Raw genomic sequence first — 17,760 nt, 5'->3', positions numbered from 1 at the left:
TTATCGACCATAACCTCCTTTCTGGGCATTTCATGTTATGTAGTTTTTGCGCATTTTTTCCTTCTTCTGCAACTTGTAGTTTCTTATATAAAATGTACATAGGTATAAGCACAAGGCAGGAAGCAGGAAGGAACCTCAAAAAGTCTTACAATCTGTCTTTTTTTTTCAAGTGGAAGAATTTATTTTGGAGCATCTTAAGTTCTTACGGTATGTGCGGATTTCCGGTAGAATTCTTTAATATTGAATCTCTTGTGCACAGTAATTTAGGGTGTGAAAGTTATTTTATTAATTAAAAAAAAGTTTAAAATGAAACTCATCAAAAGTAATTTATTGCAGATATTAAAACTTTTAAAGACAACTGCATATGTTACACGAAAACAAGCATAGATTTTGAAAGGATATTTTGAAAGGATAAATTAGCAAAAATTATATAAGTTTCATTTGTTAGATATAAATACTACCATTTGGTGCTAAATTATTGTGTGAAGTAGGTACATGTGTCGTATACTGATGGTAATTATCCAAGAAAATGTAAAATGGCTAGTGGTTGCTTGAAGGGAATTTAATGATAAATGAATTAAATAGCTAAGGAAAATGCTTATGAGTGTAAAAACGCATGTTTAGTTTAAAATATTTTCTTCTGTACGTCTTTCACCTCTTGGGGATCTTATTTACAGAATAATGTAAAAAAAAGCACGACGAATAAATTTGTGCTTCGTCTCTTGTGGTGATCGTGAGTGGTGAACACAATTTTAGAACCAGTGATTTGCCTTAATTGTTTTTATATGACGCGGCTGTCTGGACCGAAAGATTAAAGACCTCTATGGCAAACATCTCGCATATTATTATATTAATAGCGTCTACCACCGAAAATTCAATGACATTCACACAAGCAGCAGCCGCAGCAACGCCAACAACCACACAAATTGCATGCTCACCCGAAATACTGTCGGGTGAAACGAAGAAAAAAAAATAAAGTGCAAAGAAACAGAGAGACGATAAAGAATACAACAAATTTTTGCAAATAAACCACATCATCTCCATACGTTTAAATTTTCTGTGTACATACTTGAACGAGAATAATAATGTTCTGTGTTAGCAAGACGATGAGGGTTAAGAGACTTTGCATCATTTTGCTGTGTTGAACATAAATTTTGTACTCTATGCGATTTGCAGAATTTTGCTTTTCTCATATGTTCTAAAGATACATATAACACATGTGAAACTGATCAGAAATTCTCTTTTCTTCTCTGCGTTTATTTTATTCATTGCAAAGGTAATAGTTAATTCAGAAGTTTAATTTTCAGGTACATTGAATATCTGGAAATTTAAATCGATATCCAAGAGAATTTGTGAAAAGTCGTTGAATATTTAGAATCAAGAAATCTTCTGAATTACCCCAAAGTTTTTTTTATTAATGCAAATGTTGATGACGAAGAACTTTTATAAAAAAAAACTGTCTTTGCAGAAAGTCCAAAATAGAATAGAATATCCGTTAAAATAGAAAAGCATGAGACAAAGAATATTTTCCCACGTTAAATAGAATAAACCAGTCAATTTGTAATGCACAACGATTCTTTACTAGCTTATTGCGCGGACAAAGGAGATTTTTCTATACAAAAGAATTTGTCTATTCAATCTCCGCAAAGTCCTAACAATAATTTTTATTCTAGAATTTTTGCATTCACTCCATACAAATTGTCTAGGAATTATAAATTCTACATGGGGTGAAATATCAGCAGCATATACATATGGTACAAGGATGCATTCACCTCTTTTATTCATTGCGCACCAAATGCAATATTGTGCATTTCCCACGTGGAAAATTGCATTCAACCCCTTATTTTCAGGATGTTCAGGGGTAAAAAAAATATATAAATTCACATATGCATATATAGACATAAATCTGCATTTATATGAAATTTGTTTTATTGAAATGGAGACGGCGACGACGCATATCCTGTTCATGACATTCTCGGCCAATATTCTCCTCACTCTATATTGCAGTTTATTGTTGTGTAAGAAAAAAATCCTCTTTCACAACAATTGGTCTCGGGAAGAATTGTTCCTTGGCTCTGTGCTGTTCATTCTTACGACCACTTTTTGATATGTGGAAGAGGAATTTTCATGCTATTGATTCATATTTTACCCTCAAAAAAGAAGGGATATGTTAAATTGGTATCCTCACCCAGGAACGATGTGCTTTGCTTCACTATATGTTATGCATGTTATGCTGTGACTGTGTACCTTACATTCGCGAAAATCATAATGCAAAGGGTTCTGTTTTTTTTATCAAAAGACTCAATAAAATGCATTTTTTCTTATGATGTTAATACAACTTGCAAGAGGCAAAAAGATGCTTTTTAAAACCAATATTAAAAATTTTTTTTTGTGGAAAATTCTCTTTGAATATTAAAACTTCCTTGAAACTTATTAAAAGTTTTTAAATAAATTATTTTACTTTCGGAAAATGATGAGATTTTTCAGTCAAATAAGAAAAACTTTTCCCGGACTTTGGAGATTGATAGTTTTTTCTCTCTACCCAAAAGCATTTAACAAAAAGAAATGTATTCTTTAGGCATATGTGATAAAATAATTTGACAATTGCTGTGTTCTAAAATTGTTCTCAAAATGCTTAGAATCTTGTGAGTTGCAGTGAGAAACTGTGGATGATTTAATCTAAAGAAAAACTTTTTTTTTAAATTTTATCATAAAATTTCTTCAGGAATTTATTTCACCCAAAAACTTTATCAAAATTAATATTTAACTCGTTCGATGGAAGATTTTCTACCAGATTTCTGTTTATTCTAGTGCTGAATAGTTTATTTGATTTAAAAAGTATTTCTAAAGTTTCATTAATTTGGAAAATGGCGTTTTTCCATTTGGAAAATGCAGTTTTTCCTTCGAAAACGATTTTTATGCGGAAGTTTGGAAAGTAAAATATAGTCGGATAAAGAGAATGCAGACGAAAATTGGCGAGGAAAAGCATGTTAGGGATTTTTGGACTTTTTATTTAATTTATGGGATTTTAGATAAAGTGGAAGTTCTAAAGCAAATTTCTTCATGTCTCTCGGTGCTTTCTTTTACTTTTATCTCACTCGGTATATCGCTTTATGGGTTGTGTAAAATGGAGAAAAAAAAATGTGTGAGAGAATAAAGGAGCGACAAAAGTGCATTGGCCATCTCTATAATGGCTTATCTTTTATTTTTTTTTTTGTATATTAGCATTATTTTCGCATATCGTTTTGTGGGTACTATATGTATGTACTAAAGTAATTACTCTTTGTTTTATTTACGATATATACATATGTATGTATTTATATTGAAGGAAAAGGGAGAGCTTTCTCTTTGGAAGGCTATATTTGAAATCCCTTTTAGCTGTTTTTTAATTGAATGGTGTATCCATAAAAAAATTAAACGGTTTTATTTCCTCCTTGGGAAGAGAGTCTGCTGTTGCCGTGTAATGAATGTCTGCGATATTATTGCATCTGCGCAAATGCCGCAAAATTCACAGTGCATTGTGCAAAATGTGCAAGTTGTGTGGCATATGTATGGTGCTTCTTTTTTTTCTTCTTATTTTTTTTTAAGAAAAAAAAAAGCATTTTGTGTGAGATGGTGTGAGATGAGAATTATTCTGGTGAGTGCAGATTTTATTCTGCGAGGTTTTTTTTAATTGTATTTCCTCAAATTGCGAGAAAGCATGATGAAGAGTGGGATAAGAAAGACGTATTTGGGCAGCTGAAAAGGATGTTGGACCAATTGTTGAAGCATTGAACAGGCGGTAAATTTAAACATTGCAGCAAATTATTATCAATTTATTTATTTCTCTCTTTTTTTTCTCACGATAATTTATTTTCTTTCTTTTTTGTAAGAAAATCCAATAGAAATGTATTCTTGAGATTTTTACATTTTTATGTGTATAATGAGAACTTCAAATAAAGTGCTTTTTGTCACCTATTGATAGCACTCTGATAAAGTTTGTATCGTAAAAAAAAAACTTAATAAACTTGTGAATATTGCTAGAAGTAAGATTATTGCTTGAAAGAAGATTATATTGCGAATTGCATAAGAGCTTAAATACCTATATAATATAGGAAATATTTTTACAAGCTGTTTTAACGTCTCAGAACTTTATAAATATTACCCATTGTGACGGACTGTGGAGTTTTATATACCTATATAAAAAAAACAATTCTTGATTCATCTTGATCCAATGAGAGTTGCTCAAATGAATATATTTCAAGAACGTTGTGCTGAAATGAATATATAAGCTGTAAAAGATTAAAAGATATATTTTTGTGGATATTCACGTCTGACTTTTATCTATTTTAGGATTTGCATTTTGATGTTTGTTTTTCACAAGGAATATTCCCGTGTTTATACAGTCTTCAACGTTATCTATGTCGCATAAAATATCCTTTTTCTTTGAAATATTTTTTAGGTAGTACTGGAAAGGAGTTTATATAATTGGATTCAAGTTCTTTTCGTGTTAATTTTACATTACATTTTATCACACTATCATAGAGTTATTTAGTTGAAGTGCTTCTGTGAGTAAACAAGGTGATGAATTCTAAAGTTTTAGCTTCAATTCCAAAACAAATATGAAACTATATTGACAGACGCCATATCATTTCAGGAAATTGCATTTAGTTTTAGCTTTTACATGTGGGTTTGACATTTTATTTATTCGTAACAGTGATGCTTTAAATAACAAAAACATCGGCCAAAGGGAATTTTTTAGTCTAAACGATAATGAGCTTTGTAAATTTCTTGTTTAAATGTAATGTACGTCATAGTAATGATACGACTGTCTATACAACTACGAACTTTTATTCGTAATTGTCTTCTGTCTGAGCACTTTACCTATTTTATTGCTCTTTTTTAATTACCCAGTTATAATATTAAAATACAGCAGTACAAAAAGTTTAAAATAAAATAAGGCATGGCTAAATAAAAATATAAACCCATTTAGTTTGCCATAGTGAGTGTAATTATGACGCTATTCGAATACCCTACCTTGATAGAATTCAAAAAATTCAACCCAAGCTTATTTTCTTTTGAGCAATTTATTCTTCAATGTAGGTAGATATTTATTATAAACTTTTAATCACGTTTCAAAAACAGAAAATTAGTTTTCTTCTATAGTCGTCGCTATAAATTAAGTGAGTTTAGTCACGAAAGGAAGGTGTTTTGTTTGTGAAAAAAATGTAGGGGAAAAATGCAATGTATAGTTGAAATTGAGGACGCTAAGTCTCTAAATTATTGTCTGCTGGTGTATGCAGTTGTGCAGAATTTAATGCATAAAAAAACATTACTTAAACATGTTAACTTTAGTGTTATAATATACGTTCACTTTATATACTGCACACGCATGTGTGACATTATAAGACGTGTACAACGTATGCAAGCATTTAGAATTATATATAGGTAGGTTATACATTGTATGAAAAAGGTGAATATGAGAGAATTTTACATTGGAAATTTTTACTGCATGCGCTCAAGATAAAAATCCTGATTTTCTGGTTACATGGAATGGCGACGTTGAAGTGAATGAAATAATATTGGGTGAAGACGACGATGAGATTCTCTTAAAGTGAGGATGAGAGGAGGCTAATATGGTTTTGTATATATAAAATGTGCGATGAGATTCATATATAGCGAGAAGATGGTTTTCCACTATACATACTTTGTAGACCGTGCAAACTCATTGCATCATGTTGAGTAACGTACTTTTTTGAATTTCTGAGCGCAAATGCTATGACGCTTTAGTTGATCTCTTTTCCCTTTTTATAATTCACTATATTTTCCACTAAACTCCTTTGTCGCTGTTATAAGAAATTATTAGCTGTGTTTCTTTCAGACACAGCTTTTGTGTACCGAGCAAAATCGAAAGTCGTCAGATCGGGCTCAAACTTGGGATGAGCACGAATTAGGGTCCCCACATTCCAAAAAACGTATGCGCCAAAAAAAAAATTTTTCCGGCCGGCCGTCCGTCCGTAGTATAACACTAAATTGCGAGAGAACGGTAATAGATAGAGACTTGCGGTAAACGGCAAAGTTTAAAAGTCGACTGGAAGACGTCCGATTATGACGTCAAATTTTACCCCCCACCCCCCCGTCCGCCATTTTGGATAACCTCAAAATTTTGTTTTCGCTATATCTCAGCCCCTGTAATAGCTAAAAATCTGAAATTTTTATATGTTGTAGGGGCCATCGAGACCTTTCCAACGATACCTCATTTTCGAAAATCGGTCAAGCCGTTTAGTCAATATGGCCGCCACAATTTTTCATCGAAAATCGACCATAACTCGAAAACGGCTTGACCGATTTTGATCAACCCGGGGTCAAATGAAAGATCTCAACAAACCCTACAACTTTCTAGAACATACGAAGTTTCAAAAGTGACCGCTAGGGGGCCAAAAATCAAAAACAAAATTTTCGATGAGTTTTCGATGAATAGATCGAAAACGCCATTATCGATTTGCTTCATTTTTTGATATGTTATAGCTGACTATATTATCTAGGTCCATGCCAAAAATGAGGAAAATCTATGTCGCCGTTCTCGAGATATAGCCTTCCAAAGTTAGCATGTCATATCTCGGGTTCTACAGGTCCGATCTTGATCAACTCAAGCGCAAATGAAAGGTTTCGTGAAACCCTACAAATGTCTAGAACATTGCAACTTCGAAAAATGACCGCAAGAGGCGCTAAAGACAAAAACAAAGTTTTCGAAAATTTCGAACTCGAATATTTCGAAAATGCCATTATCGATTTACTTCATATTTTAATATATTATAGTTGAGGTTAAGACCTTTCCAACGATAGCTCAAACTCGAAAATCTATGGAGCCGTTCCCGAGATATGGCGTTTTAAAGATTTCTTGGGGGATGACTTTTCTACTTTTCCCGACTTTGCGCGTATTTAAATTAATTTACGCTCTAGTTTGCTCTCACAAAATTGGTACACTGAAAGAAACACAGCTCTCGTAAGCTTGGTCAGCTTACCAGTACATTTTTAAATATCTTTTTCATACAATCTTCATGCATACTGACGATGGGGCGACGGAATTCTTTTTTATATATTTATTTTAAAGAAAAAAAAAATGAAAAAAATTATAAAGTCACATTTGAAGAAAATTCATTGCACTTCAGGCTTTTTTTGTGCAAATATTTCCTTTATGATAACTTTTTTTGTTAACCCAATTATCGCAAATTCAGCGTCCGTCGCATATGCCACTCATAAAATGTACACAAAGACACAATTACTGTGGGGTTTAATATATACATATATTGCGAAAAGTGCATTATGTACAAGATTTCCAATTTTAAACAAGTATGTGAAATTCATGTACATATGTCGCCTCATATCTCGTGAAATTTCAACGTCAGTTGCGTTATCTCCTCTGCACTTTACAGCTAATTGCATTCGCTGTATCACACCACAGTGTGATGATACAAATGAATAGCAAAATCATTTTCATGTCATGAAAAACTTTGACAATTTCTCTTATCACATTTTCTCGTGTCTGTACAAAGGGGGAGGGGGTGGGTTTGTTAGCAAGGAAGAATGGTGTGAAATGTGAAAATTTTCCGTAGAGAGACAACCTTTTGTACAAAAGTACTGAAATATCTTTTTACTTCATCACTTTGTTTCATTCACCTGCAATTGTTGAAATTTAAATATGACTAGCATGTGGCAACTGTCCGGGAATAGTTGAAAAAAAATGACCAGGGTAGACTCATATCAAACTCATACCCATAGATTTGTACAAAATACTAGGAAAAAAAGTGTTCCTGTTCATAAATTCGTAAGGGGTTGATTAAGGTACCCCCATACCCAGACCTATAAGGTCCAATAATAAAAAGTTATTGAAGACGGTATGATGTAAGACAAAAAAAAAACAGAGATGAGTGAATAAAACCGGAAAGAAGTGTCGTGTAAAGCTGAGGATAAAAGAATCCTTTTATTTCAGCTATAATTTTTATTCCCTCCACATAGTGTGGTCACTTTTTTCCCACCACACCGAATGTGTCCTCCTCAGGAAGTCCTTAGACCCATAGCATTCTTTTCATACAATTTATTCTGTACCTCTCACACAATTGCCTGGGAGAGAGATCCTCTCTGGTCACATGATTGTTCTTACTGTGAGGGGTTGATCCTTAAAAACTCTATATATAGTATACCAATCTGATATTCCGGGGTGTATGATTCTGTGATGGTGCAAGTTCTTTTTTTTATCGCTGTCTTTCTTGGTTTATTATGAAGTAAAAGAATTATATATTAGTGGTTGGTTCCTTTGATAAATTTACAACCCCACTTCATTTTTTTGCCACAGATATATTCATTGATCTTTAATTTTACCCGCAGAGTAAGAATTTTCAAATTGAATTATTTTTTAAAGAAAATTGTATTAAAATTAAAAAGAAAATAAGAAACTGACTAGAATTTATTCTAACTCAAAATTCAACCCCATTACAAAGCATTGGAGAAACACATTTTCTGGTTAGAGAGTATCAAATTGAAGCGAAACTTCAAGGAGGGTTGGGAGAAGAAAAGAAAAACAAATGTCACCTATTATAAAACTATTAGAGAGTGAGAAGATAAGAGGTGGTGAATTCATTTTGAGCATATGGACAGAATAAAGTAACTTATACAATGTGCAATTCGTCTCTCCTGTACCATCCCAGAAAAATGATGGCTACATCCTTTTCTCACTCTTTTCTTCTTTTTTTTCTGGTCACACATGGGTTTGCAAAAGAGGTAAAGTTGAAAGGAAGAGCAGAAAAAACAGCATCTCCTAAAGTGTTGGATGTCATCTCATTATTTCCAATCTGTGGGAATCAAAACAGGAATATTTCGTGAATTCAAAACGGTCTTTGGCGATATATAGTGTGTTGGTTTGTGAGAGATCGTTTCTTCTTGCAAATCTTATATATATTATATATATAAGGGTACACAGTGGTGGATGGCGAATAAGAAGAGGGAAAGAAAAAGCATGATTCAAGCTTGGGTGCATGGTTACTACCCATTTTATAAATATATTTGGTTACTTGTTAAGTTCTAAGCTTTAGAATTAAAAGTTTTGTTAAGTTTTTTTTTCATTCTTACAATTTAATTCTATGAGTAAACTTACGTACTTAACTTGTTTAAAGAAAAAAGAAAACATTGCTTCGAGAATGATTAAAATATTTTTATTAATTTTACTTAAAACATAAAATACATAAGATGAATGTTCTGTTGAAGGTTTAACGTAATTAAATTTATATTTGATGGTTTTATTATGATTAAATTACGACCCTTATTCAGGCCTATAAATTCTAGATGTTAATAGTTCTAGATAAAAAAAGCTTTTTGAATATGTAATGCCATTTTAAAGTTTTTATTCAAAAACTTTTTCAGTACTATCAAATAAACTGTTTCACTTAGAAAATATCAAGGAAATAATTCTAATTTTTTAAGGTCTTTTATTTTATTTAATCTTTTATTATTTATCCAGATTTTAATTTTTACTTATGCTAAGGGACGTCGTCAAGAACATTTCCAGTAACTTTATACCTTGATAAGTTTATATTGCAACGTGGTACAAGAAGTGGGCTTACATAATGCTTTTCCTACCATACGTCTCTATCCTATACACAGATAAAATAAATTCGTAAAAAGTTCGTCAAATTTCTTGTGAGGTTCGTGAATTTCCCATGCATTTATATGGGGAAGTTCACCTCCAGGTTCGTAAAATTGGGTTTCAACTCCTTTTGGAGGTAAAAGTTCGTAAGAATCCACCTCCAAAGTTCGTAATTCTCATTTTACCTCCAAAGTATGTCATTTTCACCTCCAAGTTTGTAGAAGGTTTGTAATTCGTTCTGAGAGGTTTCGAGCAGTTTTTTTCTCTTTTTAACCTACAGAAATCTTATGAATCCATCTCGCTTGTACTGAGCAAATTGAAAAATTCGGTTTGTTAGAGTTTGATTGCGCATCTCTTCCCAAGATTATTAAACCCTGGACAATCCTCTCAGAGAAAAATGATTCCAAAATATACGCTTTTTTGTAAAATTTGTCATGAGAAGTTTGAATGAGGGTCAGTGACGTCACCGAAAATTTCAGCTTTGAATTTTTGTGAAACAATCGATAGGTGTCGCTACTTGTAAGGAACAATAAAATGGATCTTTGGTGATTATTGGAAAATATTTCGCATATTTTTTTTTCATGGCAATGTAAGCTCAATTAGAACCAGAGCTAGAACCATTTAATAAATCATAAAATATCTAAAAAAAAATATTTGGTTAATATTTCAACATAGATGAAACTTGAGTTTCATGGTCATCTCAAAAAGTATGTCGCAACCCTTCAAAAATGAGTTTCTGTCAAAGGAATTCGCGACGACATGTCGTAAGACAATTCATAAATTTTCCTTTTTTTGAGATTGGATAATTCTTTAACCAATTTAATCACTTTTAAATTTTTTAAAATTATTTTTTTTTAATAAAACTTAAAGAATAATTTTAAAAAAAGAATTTTTTTTTTATAAAATGTAAAAAAAGAACTGGTAAAAAGAAAGTTCTTAATTTTTTATAGTTCTTTAACCTAACTTTTTAAAAATAAATTGAAGTCAATCGGACTACCTATAAATAGAAAAAAAATAATAAAAATTATTTTAATTATTGATTAAAAATTGATTATTTTAATTTAAAAAATAAAGTTCTTATATTGTTTTTGTTTTCTAAGCACATCTTTTGTTTTTATTTATTTATTTTTATTAATTTTATTTTTATTTTTATTAAAAAAAAATAACTTTTTAAAGATTTTTTATTATTTTTTTGACAGAAACTCATTTTTGAAGGGTTGCGACATACTTTTTGAGATGACCATGAAACTCAAGTTTCATCTATGTTGAAATATTAACCAAATATTTTTTTTTAGATATATTATGATTTATTAAATGGTTCTAGCTCTGGTTCTAATTGAGCTTACATTGCCATGAAAAAAAAATATGCGAAATATTTTCCAATAATCACCAAAGATCCATTTTATTGTTCCTTACAAGTAGCGACACCTATCGATTGTTTCACAAAAATTCAAAGCTGAAATTTTCGGTGACGTCACTGACCCTCATTCAAACTTCTCATGACAAATTTTACAAAAAAGCGTATATTTTGGAATCATTTTTCTCTAAGAGGATTGTCCAGGGTTTAATAATCTTGGGAAGAGATGCGCAATCAAACTCTAACAAACCGAATTTTTCAATTTGCTCAGTACAAGCGAGACGGATTCATAAGATTTCTGTAGGTTAAAAAGAGAAAAAAAACTGCTCGAAACCTCTCAGAACGAATTACAAACCTTCTACAAACTTGGAGGTGAAAATGACATACTTTGGAGGTAAAATGAGAATTACGAACTTTGGAGGTGGATTCTTACGAACTTTTACCTCCAAAAGGAGTTGAAACCCAATTTTACGAACCTGGAGGTGAACTTCCCCATATAAATGCATGGGAAATTCACGAACCTCACAAGAAATTTGACGAACTTTTTACGAATTTATTTTATCTGTGTATATATGTAGGTAATGCATTTAATTTTTTTTTGCACCAACTCCAATGTATGGTTACCACCTTGAATAATATTAATATAAATGAAAACAAGGAGGAAAGAAGTTGTGGTGAGTGAGTATGGAGAAGAAGTAGGAAAAAAAAGAACGAGCAGTATTCTCCCGGTACGCAATTTATTATTTCTATACCGCGGCTATTTTCTTGTATAGGGACAAGGATGGTCGATGAATGCACATGGAGGAAAAAAGGCGCAAACCTCGTTCCCCGTGTATACATTGCTCGTTCGTACTCTACTTTTCTGGACATTTTACCAAAGAGGGAGTGTTGGATGAAAAGAGATAGGTTATTGGCTGGATACGGGAGATGAGAATTTTTGGTATTTTGGTGGTTGGAAAGATGGTGAAGATGCTGTATACACGTACATGCGCGCATTAGTCCGGTTTTCTGTGAGTTTTCTGCATGGTTCTTCGTTTTTTTTCAGTACAAACTGAACACTAACCCAGAGTGTATTCCTCAATTTTTCCTGCGCGTTTTAGATTGCACGGCACATAAAGAGCAAAGTTTGGAGGATGAGATGTTGGTCTTGAAACTGAAGGAAGAACTGGTTGCAATGGGGTGGATGATGGTCTTTCTTCATTCGTACCGAAACCTTTGATCTCACAGAGACGGACGTAATGATTTTTTTTCTTCATCTTCAATCCATTTGCACTGTGTGAGAGTTTTTTATTTGATAGAATGCAAAACATTTTGGACCAACCCACAGGAAAGTGTTTTTGACACACAGAATGGTACCCCAGAGGAGGAAATGGAAGAGGTGGTGGTTTTTTTTCCTTTGATTCGATGCCCATTGACCCGATAGGGAAATGTATGGAATTCTGGTGGGTTTTTTGCCTTTGCGCTTTTAGTTCATTTGCTTTTGGTGTCTGGTGTTTCTTTTGTATATACAAACAACCAAATATGTAGATACGAATTCGGACAATGTCCTCTATACTCTTTTTTTGGCCAAAAAAAACTCTTGGGAGTTTTGTTAATTCATTTTCATCTCAATTCATGCAAAATTGAAAATGGATTTTGGGTGGAAAAATCTGCATGAAGTTATGACCCGGAACGATTGTTTTGCACATTTTGCAAGCAACAAAAAAAATGTGCTCTGAATTTACAACATGAAAATTGTTCTATATTGCCTCTGACGTATGTTTACAGGCACATTATTATGTTGAAAAGTTCAGAAAAGAGAAGATGTTGATAAGTGTAGGTAAATATTCTATTTAAGGGTTGATTTACCACACAAAAGACTTTATGCAAGAAGCGTTCAACGGCATAAGGTTTGATATAAATTTCAAAATTGGATTTAATATTAAATGCATCACTCACTATTTTGGAAATTAATCTTCATGCCCTCTTGCGATGGGTTTGTTTTTTATTTCAGCACAAAAATTTCTCAGCAGAAGCCACACGGACATTTCTCATGCGAATTCATGCATGAATAAATGATGAGTGTTGGCTTCACGAGAGAAATTTTTGGGCTCTGTTTTTTTTCGCGTATCTTTCCTTTACTCTTTCTCGTGCTACCGCGAAAAGAGCCGCGTGGGCTGCTTATAGAGATTCTAAAATGTGGCGGTGGTGCTTTTTTTCGCATTTCTTAGCGGAATGGAAGCGAAAATGCGACGCCACTGTTTCCAATTTCATCGTTTAGCCTTTCTTCACTCGTACATGCCAAATTGTGTGATTTTTTTTCATTTGAAATTCGCGATTTCGCGACATCGAACTGATATTTTATTTTACATTGCGAATTTTTGCGCACCCACACACATGCAGCAGCATTGTGTATATATATTCATGCAAAAATAACCGGGTGTGCGTGAATCATTAATGGGATAGATATCGTGGCGAGGCTTTGCGAATTTTATGTACATATATATGATGGAAGAACAGCCACATTGTTTATTTGATGTCTAAATGGTTACCATAGTTGTGGGGGAATGGAGTCGGGCGTGTTGGGATTTGAGTGGAGACGATGAGTAAAAAAATGTTAAATTTTGTACATACATAGTAAATGGGAGAGCTTTACAAAGGAAAATTCATGAGTAGATTTTTCGCATAAAAATGGTATAACTCGCTCTGCTTGATGGGACAAATGTGTGTATGTGTGTATGTAAGAGGCAAAAATGATACCACATGGAAAATTTTTATGTCGCAGAGGGAAAGACTATATGCGAAAAATGCGGTATAATGTGAAGATATTCGCGGATTTCGCGCAAGTATGGGTCAATTGGGAGCACATGATGACGTGGATGGTGTGACAATGTGTGTTATACCGCGACAGTGATTTTAGTTAATGTATGCGTGTGCAAAATTGCAAATTGCTCTACCAGTGAGCACAGAATGGGAGTTGTACGCGAAAAACCCGTGAACGGGTGACGAATTTTGTGAGAGAAATCGCGATAGAGGAACCTCTCGCAGATATGTATGTATATAGCGAAGCGCTGAGAGTGAGATATATAGAGAGCGAGGGAATTGAGGCTACACACTACCCAGAGAATGAATACTACACCGAAAGTGTACCAACAAGAAGGGGTTCACATTCACAGTCAACGGTTTCATTGCGTTCGGTGTGCGGATTTTCATCTACTTTATACTGGTGCACTAGTAGAGTTGAGCGCGGACGATAAAGAACGTATCGTCACGGTGCATCACACCATTGGAAAATACCTTTTTTACCATTTAAAAAAAAATTGGAAAGACAAAATCTACATCATCGTAGCAAAATTTTCATTCACATCTTCTAAAAAATAAAATAAAGTTTAAAACAATAAAAGAAAAGATGTTTAATAATAATTTTATAATGGAAGACACGGTGAAATTTAGCACTGTACACCGCTAAATTGTCGTAGAAAAAAGTTACATTTTCAACCCAGACAAAAGTGTGGAAATTTTGCAGCAAGAAAAACTGTGTGGTGAAACAAAAGAAAATAAATCTTGGACAAATAGTGATTTTTCACAAAATTTTCTACTAAAGCTTCTGGATTAAAATTTGCAGAAGATTCAACAATAAACAAGAAAAAATTAGCCGCTGTGTCCTCTCTACTCAAAGGAAGGATTCCCCACAACACTTTTGGTGCGTCGAGACGAAAAATTTTTTTGCCAGTCTTTTCAACGACAAAGAACATTCTTCTTCTTGGATTTTCCGTCTCCATTTCACGATTGTGTTGAAAATTTGTCAAACAATTGAACCCTGTGCGTGACAAAAATTTTCTGTTTGAACATAATTTAAAGCGAAAAAAAAATTGAAAGTGTTTCTAAACGCAGAAAAAGTGGACTAAAATTATTTAATATTTTTTTGGACAATACCAATTTTTTAAATAAAATAATCTAATTTGACTTTTAAAGACAAGAGTAGCTTTAATTTTAAATGTTCGTTTTTTATATTCAATTTGAATACAGTTAGTCATTATTATTTTTTATTCAACCGTATACCAAGTGTGTGTTGCTTAATTATATAATTTTTGTACTCACCCCAAAAAAGAGGAAAAGATTTTATTATCTATATAGAACTATATTTTTGAAAATATTCAACAAAACTTTTGTTACAATCAACGTTGACGTACTTTTGTTTTTTTTAATCTACTATTTTATGTGTTAACCAACTAGGGAAGAAGAAAAAAAAGTTAAGAAGACATTCTTTGTGACGTAAAGAAGCTGTCGGAATGTGCATAAGTTTTCCTAATCCGAGTGCAGCTAACGAGTAATAAAAAAATAATTGAAAAAAAATAAACGTGATTCTGTATAGAATACAGAGATTTCCAACGATAGATTGAGAGAAGGAAATTAAATAAGATACAGTGCGATTGTGAACAATTAAAGTCCTAAGAATTTAATTGCAAAATCGCATGGAAGAATAGAGGTGGGAGAGAGAAAATATAATAATAAAAATAGAATATAAATTTTAAAAAAAAGTGTGATTAATTGCAAAGACGGAACTTACCTCTACGAGAGAGAACAAGAGGTGAATTATTTATTTGGATTATAACAAAATCAAATAAAACATATTCCCAGCCTCGGTATAAATTATGGTGAGATCGGAAAAAGTGAATAATTCTATAAAATTGTTGCAAACAAGGAGCAATTTGTGGAAAGCACAAGTGATTGAGGAAAATGATCTACATATGTGAGTGTTTATGGAAACGCAAGCAATATAATTTGAAGCCTTTTTTCGCATAAAGAATAATTTGGATATCAACCGAGACATTTTTATTGGCCAATCCGAAAGACTCTCAAAGACATTTGATATTTGACTCCAAAATAGAGAAAAGAGTGCATTTGCATTGTTCTGCAAATTTTTTTTTGCGTTGAACTATATACACACAAAACTGAACATTTTTCAACATCCGGCATTAAAGTTCATTTGCACATCCAGACGGCAAAGTTTTATATTGTCGTTTCTTTGCAAAGCAGACAGAGCAGCATCTTCAAATCGACTAATTTTTAGTCGAATCATCACAATTTTCTAAATAACTCATCCGTATTTGGAATACAGGATAGCTTCAAAAAGTATTCAGCTAAGTATGTTGATAATTTTTCTATTTATTTTAATTTCTTTAAAATCTACGTATAAAACTAAACGAGCTAGAGTTGAAAGAATTTGAGCTTTTAACCAAAGATAGGGAAGATAGGACGGATCAAACTAACTTGGTTAAAACAATTTCTTTAGTTTACCATTTTTTAGAATTATATTTCTCTAAGAAAATCATTTTTTTAAAGCTTCTTAGCATTCTACGCGATGCGCTTCTTCCGCGTTATTCTTAGATTTTTCTACTTAAACATTGTGTGAGGTAGCGTCTACTATAATTTAAATTTTAATTGTTGGTTCAATGAGCAATACGTTGTGTAATGTAAAAGTTTTTATGCACCACAACTGTTCTTTTTACCCTTCAATGTACTCAACGTCTCAGTACGTCCTGAATGTACATATGTGCATGAGTGGACGCTTTATAGGTTAAGTACTGTATAGTGACGCGAACGGGGAGTGGAAATTGACGCCAATTGACAGCAATGTGCAACTTTTCAGAATGCACTTTTTCTGCAATGCCTCATCCATGTGACGGTGGTGTAATGAGAAAAGACAGATGTTGCTGGTTATTATTTTGTATGGAAAAATGAAAAGCTCTTCCTTCAATCCACCATGTTGGCCTCAATTCATTGCACGTTTTTTTCGGGTTTTAATTTTTTTCACCTGCATTAACAAAAAACCTTCTTTCCTTGAATACTTGGATAAAAGGAATTAACGGAATTATAAAAGAAAAATTTAAGCTATACATTTTTTAAAATTTAAATACATACTTTCAATTTAAGATCAATGATTAAAACTTACTAATTATTTTCTAAATATATATAAATGTTTTAATTTTGAAATATTTTATAATAGATTTTTCATTTTAATTTGATAGTTGGGACGCCATGTCAACACTATTGTAAAAAAAGCTTGAAATTTTTTTAATATAAAAATTGGAAGTTTGCCAATATTTCTCACAAGACTGATTTAAATTCAATTTTCTGGAAATGCTTTTAGTCTCTATATAAATCATAAAATTAGAATATGTAGGTATATCTATTGGATAATTCTAGCTTTTCATTTTGTATAATGAAGAAACCAAAACTATAAGACAGAAGTCAACAAGAAAGCTCAACTTTTCATAGTGATTTATGCGAGTAATTAAATCGACTCCATAGACTTTATAGTTAATTGCACTTCTAGTGCAATTAAATTATAATGATGAATAATTCTGCATAAGTTTACCGAATGAGCTGCGGTGTTCGTGTCACTAGTATGCCCGAATATAGATGAGAGCCAATTTAAAGTTTATAAACCTCCCACTTGTCCTCTATTCATCCCTCGTCCATCCAACCATATTACTGTCTCGAAGTCACAATTCTATATAGCTATTATGTTTAAATGCTCCACACACTATGGCACGTTGGGTTTTTTTTTCACCACAATGGTGGGTTATTTCCTCTGCAAAAGAGCGTCTGTCTACTCGCGAGAATAGCTTTTTTTCCCTTGTGCATCACAAGCTAACCGGAGAAGCTAAGGAAGAGACAAAAAAATGTGTACAAAAATTGTACATGTGAATGATTATGTTGAATAAATTTGTGAATACGACTCCATATTAGAATCTGACGTATGTACGTATATTCGTAATATATATAGTAAGAGTCC

General features: G+C 32.5%; 4 protein-coding genes across 16 annotated transcripts in view; all 4 read left to right on the top strand.

Annotated features, from left to right (window-relative positions):
* LOC129790073 (luciferin sulfotransferase-like) overlaps positions 1-17,760 on the top strand; it is a 767,385-nt gene that overhangs the window by 200,406 nt on the left and 549,219 nt on the right. The window lies entirely within an intron of this gene.
* LOC129788207 (probable Rho GTPase-activating protein CG5521) overlaps positions 1-17,760 on the top strand; it is a 626,970-nt gene that overhangs the window by 59,991 nt on the left and 549,219 nt on the right. The gene's annotated exons all lie outside the window — the stretch shown is intronic.
* LOC129788331 (tolloid-like protein 2) overlaps positions 1-17,760 on the top strand; it is a 606,934-nt gene that overhangs the window by 39,955 nt on the left and 549,219 nt on the right. The window lies entirely within an intron of this gene.
* Positions 14,132-17,760, top strand: part of LOC129788977 (heterogeneous nuclear ribonucleoprotein R) — a 32,103-nt gene continuing 28,474 nt past the window's right edge. For all 12 annotated transcript variants that reach the window (XM_055825657.1, XM_055825625.1, XM_055825587.1 and 9 more), the window contains exon 1: positions 14,132-16,106. The gene's annotated coding sequence lies outside the window, so the exon portion shown is untranslated. The remainder of the gene's footprint in view (positions 16,107-17,760) is intronic.

This window comes from Lutzomyia longipalpis, chromosome 1 (assembly GCF_024334085.1).
Source record: "Lutzomyia longipalpis isolate SR_M1_2022 chromosome 1, ASM2433408v1".
In the NCBI taxonomy this organism is placed as follows: Eukaryota; Metazoa; Arthropoda; class Insecta; order Diptera; family Psychodidae; genus Lutzomyia; species Lutzomyia longipalpis.
Note: the sequence above shows the minus strand (reverse complement) of the source record. Positions and strands in the feature narration are given on the sequence as shown.